Consider the following 12,836-nt stretch of genomic DNA (forward strand, 5'->3'; position numbering starts at 1 on the left):
AGACTTCAGTCCATTGGTTGGGTGTAAGTATCTGTATCTGTATCTGTCACAGTCGGCTGCTTGTTGGGCCTCTCTGAGGACAGTCATGTTAGGAGGCTCCTGTCCATAAGCACACCATAACATCATTAATAATGTCAGGCCTTGGAGCCTCCACTGAAGATGAATTCCAATTTGGGCTGGTCACTGGACCTCTTTTCCCTCAGTCTCTTCTCCATTTTTGTCCCTGCAGTTCTTTCAGACAGGAACAATTCTGCGTCAGACTTTTTGACTGTGGGATGGCAACCCCATCCCTCCACTTGATCCCTGTCTTCCTACGGGAGGTGGACTCTAAAAGTTCCCTCTCCCCACTATAGAGCATTTCATCAAAGGTCCTTCCCTTTGAGTCCTAAGAGTCTCTCGCCTCCCAGATCTCTGGTGCTTCCTCCACGTCCCATCCACGCCCCTAAGTTTGCATATTTCTATTCATTCTGCTGACCCTCAGGGATTCTCCCTTGCTCACGGCCAATACCCGATCATATTCCCCTTTTCCCTTCCCACTCCCCTCTCCCACCCAGATTCCTCCTTCCCTCTGCTTTATGTGATTGATTTCTTCTTCCTACCAAGTAGGATCGAAGCTTCCTTACTTGGGCCATCTGGCTCTTAACCTTCTTGAGAGATAACTTAGGCTATTTTGCCTACCAATCAACTTACAAAAATATTTTCAGCATGGTTTGGTGATTATGCCATTAACATGTACATTTTTGAGGCTTTTGTGATGGGAGAATAATCATGATGTTTGACTTAAAAAATATGAAGGAAATTACATTTTTAACTTTGAAGGATAAGTTCAAATCCATATGTTACTAATTTGTTCAATGTATTTAATATGTGTGTCATGAGTATACTTGGGTAGCAGTAGGCAGCACTCATGGTTAAAATCTAAGAAAAGCAGACACATTAAAAGATAAAGAGTTGACTTTCAGATAATATTGTCAACAAAATAAAATTATTTCCTTACATAGTTCCTTAGTGAGATGAAAGAGACTTATGCAGAGATAGATTGCCATGACTAGACCTTAGGAGGGATGTCAGGGATTTGAGAAAATCATGTTGTGGTAACTGGATTACACAAGGAACATTCTAGTGTTAACATTCAAATGTATCTACCCCAAGATTGTTTCATATTTCACATAAAATTCTCAATGAGTTGGCATTATTCTCAGTAGCTGTGTAATTTCTAAACACACAAAGCGAAGCCACCAACATTGTGTATAGGACAGGAAAAACACATTCATTTAGTCAGAAATAGGACCCTTGTGTTCTTAAATATTGTTCTAACCTATAGCATGCTACTTATGTTTTCTGAGTCTTCTCTATTTCCTTAGTAGTAAGAGAAATAAGTTATAATTGATGGTAAGGATGAATTCTTCCAGTTTTAAGACTTTGATTTATATTCCTCCTGGTGTGTATTGAAGTTCTTATCAATAATACGTTTATCTTATATTCTGTTTCTCAAAATCAATGGATCCTTTCTTTCTTTGGGGTAAAATAACATACTCAATAATTTGTATTGGTACAGATTCTGATAAGTAGATTAGACAAAGAATGAAGATGATTGAACAGACAATTTTTTTACTAATGCTAACAAAAATGTGGCTCTTTGTCATCAGGGCAATAGGTTTTCTCTGTTAATGATTGCCTAGAAGTTGGTAGGAAAAATTTGAAATGCAACTGATGTGAACATAGCCCTGGAAAGCAGAAGGTTTATCATCTCATCTGCCTCTCCTTTTGAAGTTTATCTCATTGAGAAGCACTAACTGACTCTTATATGCAAAAATAACAACAAAAGCATTGTCTAAAAACAGATATTGGAACAAATCCTTCCCTTATAGTTCTAACAAAACTAACATGTAATTATAATAAGAATTAATTACTGGTTTGATCCATTGCTACTCCTTCAAATAAGATTCTTCTGGTACAATCTTCTATTTTTTATAACAATTTCTTCTTTATGCTTGTTTATGTTGGCTGAAAGCCCACATTTGACATTCTCTCAGTTTATTGGATGCATATTTCATCTTTGTTTTTACACTGGAAATAAGATCTGTATATACCAAAATGGGCATGTAATTCTAATCTGGATTATCCATTTAATTTCTTGAAATATAATGTCTTCTATTTTTCCTTTAAATCATGACGTTCATTTTTTTTGTTACTCCTGGTTTTCCCTATCTTTAAGATATGTTTTTGTCTTCAGATTTCAGTACATTCCGAATGTTCCTTGGTGTGGTAATCATAACAGAAATATTATTTCAAATGCTTGAATTGCCATATAATTATAGCCACTAAAATCTCCCAGTATGTTGAGGGTATTGCTTAATTTTCCATCAACTATGCTTCCAATTACATTATAGCATTTTATCTTATGTGTCCCATGTGCTCCATTCTAACTTCCTGATATGCTTTTTTCTTTTTCTGTGGTTTAGACTAGCAATTTTATTTTCATTTAAACTTATTTATTTTTTGTTTTAAAATTTATAAAATTATATTGTATGTTGAGTATATTCAAACCCCTGTTTTCTCATTATCCATCTACCTCTTTCTCCCTTTTATCTGATCAAACTTTTTACTCTGTAGATATAACATGTGGGAATTTGGTTTTACAGGTTTTTTCCAAAGTTCCATATTTATTTCCACAGTGGCTGGATTTGCTGTCATTCTCTCTAGAAAAGTAGGTACATGGTTTCCCTTTTGTGTGCATCCTAACAGGTTTTTATTATTTTATTATAGTTAGCTAACCCTGATCTTTGTTGTTTCTAATTTGATTGTAAAAAGCAGTATTCAATTCTTAATTTCAATTGCTAATGTTTGGAGTAGGTGCTAGTGGATAATTTCCTGTTGTTCCAGGTATTTGCCCTTTGTTTTCTGTCCAGCTGAGAGTCCTGAACTGAGTTTCTGTTTTCCTGGCAAAGAAAACAATTCTGTCTTAAACTCCAAGCAAGGACACTCAGGTCAACTTACTCTGTGATGGAGAAGCCCCTAGACAGGAAGCCAAATGCCTGTTATATAAAACTCACCTCCATTTAGCAGTCCGCTCTCCAGGAACTTGCCCCATTACCAAGAGGAATTACTTCAAACACCTCAAACTGATAAAATGACAGGAGGCAGGCTGCCTGAGTATTTGCAGTCTGTTTCACAGTGAAGAGGCAGAATCACTTGATGTAACTTCAAATAGGAAATAACACCATGAAAATCACGTTGGTTATTTTAGTGTAGTGACTTTAAGTCCCAGTAGATGTCATGATTCACAGTATTTGGGAAAACCTGAGAATTTCTTTTTTATTTGTTTTGTTTGCTTGGTTTTGTTTTTTCTTATTCTGTTAGTCTTCAAGCAGTTCAGAATCTCGCACTCCTGTATCCTGTGAAGTTGTTTTTTGCTGGGGCAGCCCAGATTGCAACAGACTCATACACCATCATCCCTCACATTCTAATCTTTCATTTGAAGTGACTCTGAAACAAATAAAGGAAAGATGATATAGTAAACAAATACAGTTATTGTTAACACAGCATACTTGAAAATCTTAAAGTTTGAATCACATTCATAATTTCTAAGAGTTCTCTTTTTAGAACTTTCTCTTTATTCTGATTTCCTCAACTTTGAAGCTAATAAGAACCTTTTAGCCTTATGTTCCTGATTCAGAGATGAAAAAATATAACTTTTGCTTATTGCAGTATTGGTTTTCACCTAATACTCCAAACGAGGAAACTTTATTTTGTTCCAGAGGGCTATTTTTCTTCCTTCCTACAAACACACATTTTAAATGCATCTCTGTTCAGAGCTGCTTTGCTGCCTGAGCTCATAAATGTCTGCTGTTGCTAACTGTAAAAGAATTAGAGCCTGGGGCTAGCAATTAGAGTAAGACTCTCTCTCTCTCTCTCTCTCTCTCTCTCTCTCTCTCTCTCTCTCTCTCTCTCATACCTTGAGAATGACTTCAATTTATTTTTTCAGACTGGTTGAATGTACAGAGAAAGAGAACTTATGACTCAAAAAGATTGGTTATTTTAATTGGAGGCATTTGATAACATTTAAAGGCAATCATAGATTCACTGATGTTTGTAATGGAATATGTTCTTTATACTGAATGAAAGTCACAGGTATTTAACATGGGTTTGCTTAGTTGATTACATATTCACTCTGACACTTACCGATAGCTCCAATTATAGGTAAACATAAAAGTGTTGTGCTGTTTGGCTAGGAACACAGTCAGATATACTATAGGTTATGCACTCTGCCTACAAGGTCACAGGTTTCATGAGGAAAAGCTGTGACATATAAGGCTTGATTTAAATAATGGTGGGTCTTCTTAGCATTCAGAGCAAGGGAAAAGTAATCCATAATGAAATGTAAAGTCACAACTTATGTGAGGTAAAATTTGATTCATTGAGGATTTTTTTCACCCTAACCCAAGTGCCATGGAATTGAATGGTATGAATTTCTACACCTGTACTCAGGTTTTCACTAGATCAAGGATGTCTGGTTATGGACAAGAAAGAAAATCCAGTTACTGTATAATTGTAACATCATTATCTCCAGGACAAAGTCTAGCAGCTTTGCAACTTAAGCAACTGAAGAAATTATAGTTGCCCATAGGATATAAAAATGTATTTGCTGTGACAAAATATTCATCAGTGTTAGCATTCTGTATAAACTCTACACTCACAGATACCTGGCAACAGCCAGGTATGCTCCTCCCCATGGTTACCTGGCAACAGCCAGGTATGCTCCTCCCCATGGTTACCTGGCAACAGCCAGGTATGCTCCTCCCCATGGTTACCTGGCAATGGCCAGGTAGGCCTGGCCCTATAAATGGGGTTGCTTGCCCGCTCCTCTCTCTCTTACTCCTGCTTCTCTCCCTTGCCTCTTGCCCTTTTGTTCCCCTTCTCTCTCCACTCTCTTCCCCCCTCTCTCCATGTGGTCATGGCCGGCCCCTACTTCTCTACTCTCTCCTCTCTGCATTTCTCCGCCTCTGCTACCCTCCTAACTCCCCTCCCCATGCCCTAAATAAACTCTGTTCTATATTATACCGCTGTGTGTCTGGTCCCTCAGGGGGAAGGGATGCTTCTGCACGGGCCCACCAAGGCACCCCCTTACCCCACACCCCACCAGAACATATTCTTATAGCTCTTTCTCTTTTTATGATCACAACAATTAGTACTTAAGTATGTGCGATGAACCAAGTTAAGTTTCCAGGAAAGTAAAACCTTAAGGGATAAAAATGCTCACGTTTGTCTTCTAAGAACCCTGTCTTACAACAGAAGTTGCCGATGCCAGTGGAAGAGTTTTTGGTGAGCACCACAACCCGTGGTTAAGGGCATGCAATGGGAACGCAGTCCACAGAGTACATACAGCCTTTTTAGATTTTAGCTCATTTTTACATTGTAAAACAGGAGCATGTTTACAGCTCACTTTTCATGCCATCATGTTGTATAAACATCGGACCTAAAGCTTTCACACTCACCAGTGGTCTCCGTGTTTGAACAGAAGACTGGGTATATGAGCACCAGGAAGATTGCGTTTAGAATTTAAGGCTTATCTAGCTTCCTTGTATTCTGTTTATCCATTGTTTAGCACTTGTCTTGTTTGTTTTCACTTGTCTCACTTTGAAGCTTTTTCTCAGTATGTTTCGGGTTTTAAATGGTACCCTTATGTGAACAGTAAACCACATGTACTGAGGAAAATAGATGGCTTATGGAATAATCAGAATCTATTTTACAGAGACTCAACAGAGCATGCGTCATGAGCAGGAGGTAGTTCCCCATCATTTATTTTTCTTTATTATCATGTTTGTGGACAGTTTTTCATGTGTATTCATATACTAGTGCTATCTGTTCAGATAAGGTTACCACTCCACATAAATACAATACTAAACATATATGTATGTGTATATATATTAAACATATACATATCTACACGAGTGTATATAAGGCCAATCAAAGGTAAAATTTTGCCAAGTGCATGTAATAGTAACTTGATAGTAGGTTAACTTTCAGAATATTGTTTTTACATGAAGTGTTGGAGTCCTAGCTACAGTTTTTTTTTTTTCAAGATTTTTCTCTCCCAAACCAAACAGAACTTAAAGAAGAAAGGACAAAGAGAAATTTTATGAGTATTAAACTATTTGGCTAGACAAAAATAACTATTTGAATAAAAATAAATCATTTGGTGATGATATTAATACCTCATGTTACTGAATAAGTAGCTTGATAAATTATTAATAAAGAATTTTTATAAACTGAATGTAAGAAGACTAGAGATTTAGTATCTGAAAATCAAGAAAGCAGAATTATTTATAGATGTTTTTCTCCCATATTGGAATGCAGACATTGTAAATGAAAGGCTAGCTCTGTCTTTTTATATTATAGTCACTGCTGGGATACACAACCTTATAGATTACACAGAAAGCTGTGGGGTACTGGAGTGTGTCATGTGACCGAGTCAATAGTTCTCCTTACCCCAACATAGATAAGAACTTTCTAGGCACACATACCAGTTAGGCAGAAGAATTCTATGATAAAGAATCTTACAGGTTACGATGAAGCTATAATGCTCATTTGTTATTCTACTTGAGACTTGGTTTTCTTCTGCCCTAGAGTTATTACATCTACTTGCATGTTTACTTATTTCTTATGTGAGTATTGACATTATTTGTTTGGCAAGTCTCCATGATGACATTAAAAACTCCATGAAGAATTGAAAATGGAACACACAGGAGGAATTCAAGGTTATACTCTCAGATACTATTTAAATGTGCTATACGTTTATATAAATGTTTAGTCTATTAGAAATGGTGCTCTTCAACATTTTGGGGGCAATATAAAGGGCAAGTGGCCTCTAAACTTAGGCAGTAGACTAGAAGTATTTCCAATTCAATGATAGAATAGATGATCAATAGATGATAGATAGACAGATAGATAGGTAGATAGATAGATAGATAGATAGATAGATAGATAGATAGATAGATAGGAAATAGGTTAAAGAGTTTTTTAAGGCCAAATTTGATTATCTTGTTCTTTTACAGAATGAGATATAATATATGGAAGTGACAGGGCTAAGCTAGAGTTTGGACTGACTAAATGTAGTGTTTTTACTTGTGGGAATTGTGTGGTACTTGTAATGCACAAAATGAGTATATTTTTATAAAAGCCCTTAAAATTAAAATGAAGTTCTCCTTGAACATGAGATAAAATATGTATTGATTTATTTGTCCTTAAGAAATGTATCAAGATAAATGGCACTAATATCGTTCTTGGAATGAAGACAGACAGCAGAGAAGTTCTCATGTGCGTAAAGTTTTGGTTTGAATTATTAGCAAAACCACACACAGAGAGAGACACAAACCTCAAGCACCTAATACAGAAAAAATATGGCTGTGTATACAAGGAAGAATACTAACTTCGGAATTTTATTTTTAATACTAAATATGTATCAATTTTAATTTCCCTAGGTAAACAGCAAAATAAAAATGTGTTTAAAAAATAAGAAGAAATTGTTTTATTCTGGCCTTTAATTCCTTACCTATTTTCACATGTTTTATTTTATTAATCTTGACGTAGAATCTACAAATGGTAGAGGTCACATTTTCTGACATAAACATTCAAAGTTCATATAGTCACTCTACAATATTATGTTACCATTACTGTCAAACAAAAAGCATTGTGGATACAAGGAGAAAAAGAAGCTCCAGGTATGAGGTTGTTTACAGTCTAATATAGATCAGAAATTAGCAGGTAACTAATATGGTCATGCAGTAAATGCTATATAGTTAGGCACAGTTGATAGAAGGATGACCTATGTATAAAAAGGTGCTTGGTCACATCTAATTTGAGGAGACTTATTGATTTTATTTCATGTGTATGAATGTGTTGCCTGCATGTATGTCTATGTGACACATTCCTGGTACCTAAAAAAAAAGTCAGAAAAGGGATTCTGATCCTGGCAGCTGGAGTTACAGATGGAGTTACAGATTATAAAACCATCATGTGGATTTGAGAAATCAAACCTTTACAAAAAAAGCAACAAATGCTCTTAATCTCTACGCCATCATTCTAGCCTCTGAGGTAACAGTTCTGAAAAGGAAAACATTTAGTTCTAGGGATAGTTTAAATTGTTCTCACGCAAAATAATACTTGTCTAATAACACAAAACCTTCTATATCTAGAACAAAGGTGAGAGACATAAGTTCATGAGGTGATAGCCAGGTGCTAGGGGTCATCCCCAAATAAGCACACTGGAAAGTGATAGTCACTGCAGACCCCAAAGACACAACAGATGTAAGTTTCTTATACAAAACTCAACCCAAGTAAAAATACCCACTAGAGTGTTGCAACATTTTCATGGCAAAAATGAACATTTTAATACAGGGGGATTCAACAAGGCCTACAGACAGTGGTTTTTACAAAGGATGTAGTGTAGAGAATGGAGCAGGGAGATTAACAAAAAAGTAGAATCTGGTCTTAAGCAGGTTGAATATATCCTTAGTCTCAATATACACATGTATATGTCCTTGTTTGTGTAATTTTGATGTTGTTTTCTTTAGTAATTTTTTCAAGAACTTCATACATGAGCACTGCACATACATGAGCACTTCACATACATGAGCACTTCACATACATGAGCATTGCACATACATGAGCACTTCACATACATGAGCACTGCACATACATGAGCACTGTACATTCATGAGCAGTGTGTCTATATTACTTTCTTCCCTTCCTTTCCCCATCCAATTTTTTATTGTCTTCCATCCCAAATTCATGATTTTTCCCTAATTATTGTTACATGTTCTTATACATGTATATGGATATGTATACATACATGAAAACATGTATATATAACCTATAGAGTCCATTTAGCTTTGCTTATATGTATATTCATCTAGGACTGACCACTAGGAATTAGATTTTGTGGGTGTTTGGTACTAGAAGGGCCTGGTGTTCCCCCCTCGATATGTACTGACCCTCCCTATTACTGGAGTCTAAAAGACTGCTAAAACAATGTAGACTATTGCCATTATCATTGTTTGCCTCCTGGAACTTGAAGGGAAAGAGTTTGTGTAATTGTTAAATTGTAACATGGCTCCCAGATATTGAGGAGACCCAATGAGTACCTGATATTGTAAAAGCAAGTAACCTCCTTTAATCCACTATATTTGTTTACAGCTGGAAGAGGCTGACTAGTACATGGCTATATTTTCAAAGTATTACTCACATATTATATAAACATAAGTGGCAGTGTTGTTGTGGCAGTGTAGTGTATACACATACACACACACACACACACACACACACACACACACATGTACAGATCATTAAACTTTCTACAATTACTCCTCCTTTTTTATATCCTTCATACTGTGGATAATTTTTCCCTTTACTCCAGTTTAAGTTTTATTTTAAATTCTGCCTCCCACTCTCACCTCAGTCTTATTGGATTCTCCTAATAATTTCTTTCCCACTATTTGAGTCCTACCTGCTCCTACCCTGCATTTTGTGTTATCACATTTCTTGTCTGACTTGGAATTATATCTACACTCCACTGGTGATAGCTTTGTTCTTTGCATGGGGGTAGGTGCCTGACGACAAATTGAAAATTATGAATCAAGTTCCTACATGTGGCCTCCCATCTGCACAGAATGAGGCCATGTACAATGCAATCATAATTGCTATCAGTGATGAAAAGCAATCATTTTTCTAATTACTCAATAATAAACTCTAATAAATGCTCTGGAGGAAAACAACAATGGACTCAATGACTGATGTTGGGCTCTGAACTCAGGCTCAGAAAACTGCAATAAATGGTACCTAATGACCTTGGGGAGTCAGCAATCCTCAAAGAGTACATAATTGACTCTCTTCGTGGAGTCAGTTGTTCTTAAATATTGAAAAATGTTTTTCTCCTTTATTTATCCCTGATTCTGTGTGTTATCATTTGTCCTTCTATGAGATTCTGTGACCTGGCCACAATCTAAGAGATACAAATAAGGGGCTACTGTGGATATGTGGATGCAAGGAAACAAAATAATATGTGCTAGAGCCAATATCTGCCACTTAGAAATGGTAGAAAGAATGAGGGGTAGATAGGGGACTTGGGGTACAAGAATCCTAAGTACTGGGGACAGTTCCAGGTCAAGAAACAAGATGGAGATGGTTGTTTATATGAGCTCTCATGTGGCCTGTCTCAAGAGCATGTCAACAGAGTATGAATTCTCACAAGCAGATGAATAAAATCTATCTGTGTGGCCATTCTGGAACTGAGAGGTTTTGTTTCAACTGGATGGAGATTATACTGGTGGCTTTGGCCTCCAGACGTGGCAGTGGAGTACTCTTTGGTAGCTATCTATTTACTTTATCAACTTGACACACACCATGTATTATAATTGTGTGAGAAAGTCTTTTTTGCGAAAAATGAATGCTTACAAAGAACATTTTATATCTTTTCTCATCTGCAAGAAATTTGTCACATCTCTATATAAAATCCCTTGTCGCCTTCAAGTTTTTAAGAAGAAACACACAATTCCAGGGGCATGTTTGTTCTTGTCAGTCAATGTTTTTTTTTTTTCACTTTAAAAACCATGTTTGTTTATTTTTGTATCTGAATATGCATGACTTTATTCTGGCTTCCTCTTCCTTCTCCCGAGATAGCCTGGAGAATCAGACATTGGCTCTCAAGAGGTTACCTCAAACTATTTTAGGAATGCAAGAAGAAAATGTTTGACTAACTTTCTTTTGTTGATTTGCCCCAGCAAATGGGTTTAGTAATAATTGCACCTTACAATCCCAGCAAGAGGCTCAATCCTTATGATGACAGGGACATACATGAGCAGAGAAGATCCTGTACCAAAGATCATGAATGTGCTGTCCATAGAGGTCTGGTGGGTCTACTCTAAGTTCCTTGTCTTTTTCCATATGGCTGACTATTCCTCTCCTATTTTTGTTTATATGCTATACTTATTTTCTGGAAATATCAAAATGTTTTTATACAGATATTTTTCAGTAAATAACACATTCATTAAATACTGTAGAAGCAAACATTTTCACATTTCATTTCCCGGATGTGATATGCGGAGGGATTACAACTTCCTTGTTTCTTCCCACTTGTTTTTGGAGAGCAGCTAGAACGACATTAAGAAGCTGACATAACTGTGGTAACATAGGAATATACAGTATAAATCTGGTAGCATATGCTACTCATGTGTATCTATATAATTATTAAATCATGTGTTTTTAGGTATTACTCAAGAGAAATAATCTAAGCTAAAAGTTTAATTTTTAAAAAAAAATACCTAAGCATATTTGTAATGCATTTAAAAATCTCTGAATTGTAAATTTTGGGGGATCCAGAGCACAGATTTTTCATAATTTTTAAATTTTATTTTTATTTTATGTATATGAATGTATACATAAAATGCATGTTTACACCCCTTGAGTGGTGCCTACACAGATACTAAGAATTCCCTGGGACTGAAGTTACTGGCAGTTATGAGTCACCATGTAGTTTCCAGGAACTGAATACAGGTCCTCCAATAAGAATTTCCTGGGATCATGGTGACTGGAAGTCATGAGCCACCATGTAGGTTCTGGGAACTGAATCCTGATCCTCTTAAGAACAACAAGTGCAGGGTCAGGAATTTGAAAGGAGTGTGTAGCAGTGGGGGAGGGGAACTAGGGTAGCCACTAGAAAGTCCCAGACCCAAGAGGTTCCCAGGAACCAATGGAGACCATTAGCCAAAATACCCAACAAAGGGGAGAGAGAACCTGTAGAGGCCATATACACTGGATAGGTCCAACCCCTGATTGAGGGATGGGGCCACCCACCCACCTCAAAAATATTAATCCAGAATACCTCCTGTTAAAAGCAAATGCAGAGAAAAAGGGTGTAGCAGGGACTAAAGGAAAGGTCATGCAGAGACTCCGCCACCTAGAGATCCTACTTATCTGCAGACACCAAGCCCAGACACTATTACTGATAACAAGAAGCACTTGCTGATAGGAGCCTGGTATAGCTATCCCATGAGAGGTTCTTCCAGAGCCTGACCAACACAGATATCGATGCATGCAGCCAAACATGAGACTGAGTGCGAGTTCGGGGACCCCAATGGAGGAGTTAGGGAAAGAACTGAAAGATCTGAAGGAATTTGCAACACCATAGGAAGAAGAACAATATCCATCCCCCACAAAGCTCCCAGGAAATAAACCACCAACCAAAGAGTACACACGGGTACACCCATGGCTCCCTTGATATGTAGCAGAGGATTGCCTTATTGGGCATCACTGGGAGGGAAACTCCTTCATCTTGTGGATGCTTGATGACCCAGGGTAGGAGAAGGCTAGGGTGCTGAGGCAGGTGTGAATGGACAGTGGGAGACATCCTCATAAAGGCAGGGGGAGTAGGAGGAGATAGGGTGTTGTGGAAAGGAAACTGGGAAGGAGGATATCATTTGAAATGTAAATAAATAATATAACGAATAAAAAAATGAGTTAAAAAAAAGTGCTCTTAACCATCTTTGTAGCCTGTGCCTGTAGTTTTACAAAAAGCAGGCTGACCATCTTCTCAAAAGCTTTCTCCAAAGGTGGGAGTCTCTGTTACATGGGAGCCTCTGTTGGAAGAATCAGAGTTCTGTCTTTGGAGACTCATCTGGGTTTTATTGCCATTTCAAAATATGAAACAAAGCCACAGGGTATCTCAATCGTCTTTCCCACCAAAATATTCTGGGTTAGAGTTTTCTTCTCTAGATATTTTTTGGCTTGGAGATAGGCTGCTATTTGGTGTGTCAATGCACTTACAAGACAGAGAACTT

General features: G+C 37.1%; 1 long non-coding RNA gene across 2 annotated transcripts in view; it reads right to left on the reverse strand.

The window, feature by feature from the left end:
• The window catches only part of LOC116097725, a 66,929-nt gene extending 61,375 nt beyond the window's left edge, over nucleotides 1-5,554 (reverse strand). For both annotated transcript variants that reach the window (XR_004121535.1, XR_004121536.1), the window contains exons 1-2: nucleotides 5,499-5,554; nucleotides 3,057-3,489 (exon numbers count right to left, since the gene is read on the reverse strand). This is a non-coding gene — a long non-coding RNA (uncharacterized LOC116097725). The remainder of the gene's footprint in view (nucleotides 1-3,056; nucleotides 3,490-5,498) is intronic.
• Between the last annotated feature and the right edge of the window lie 7,282 nt (nucleotides 5,555-12,836).

This window comes from Mastomys coucha, unplaced genomic scaffold (genome assembly GCF_008632895.1).
Source record: "Mastomys coucha isolate ucsf_1 unplaced genomic scaffold, UCSF_Mcou_1 pScaffold2, whole genome shotgun sequence".
NCBI classification, from domain to species: Eukaryota; Metazoa; Chordata; class Mammalia; order Rodentia; family Muridae; genus Mastomys; species Mastomys coucha.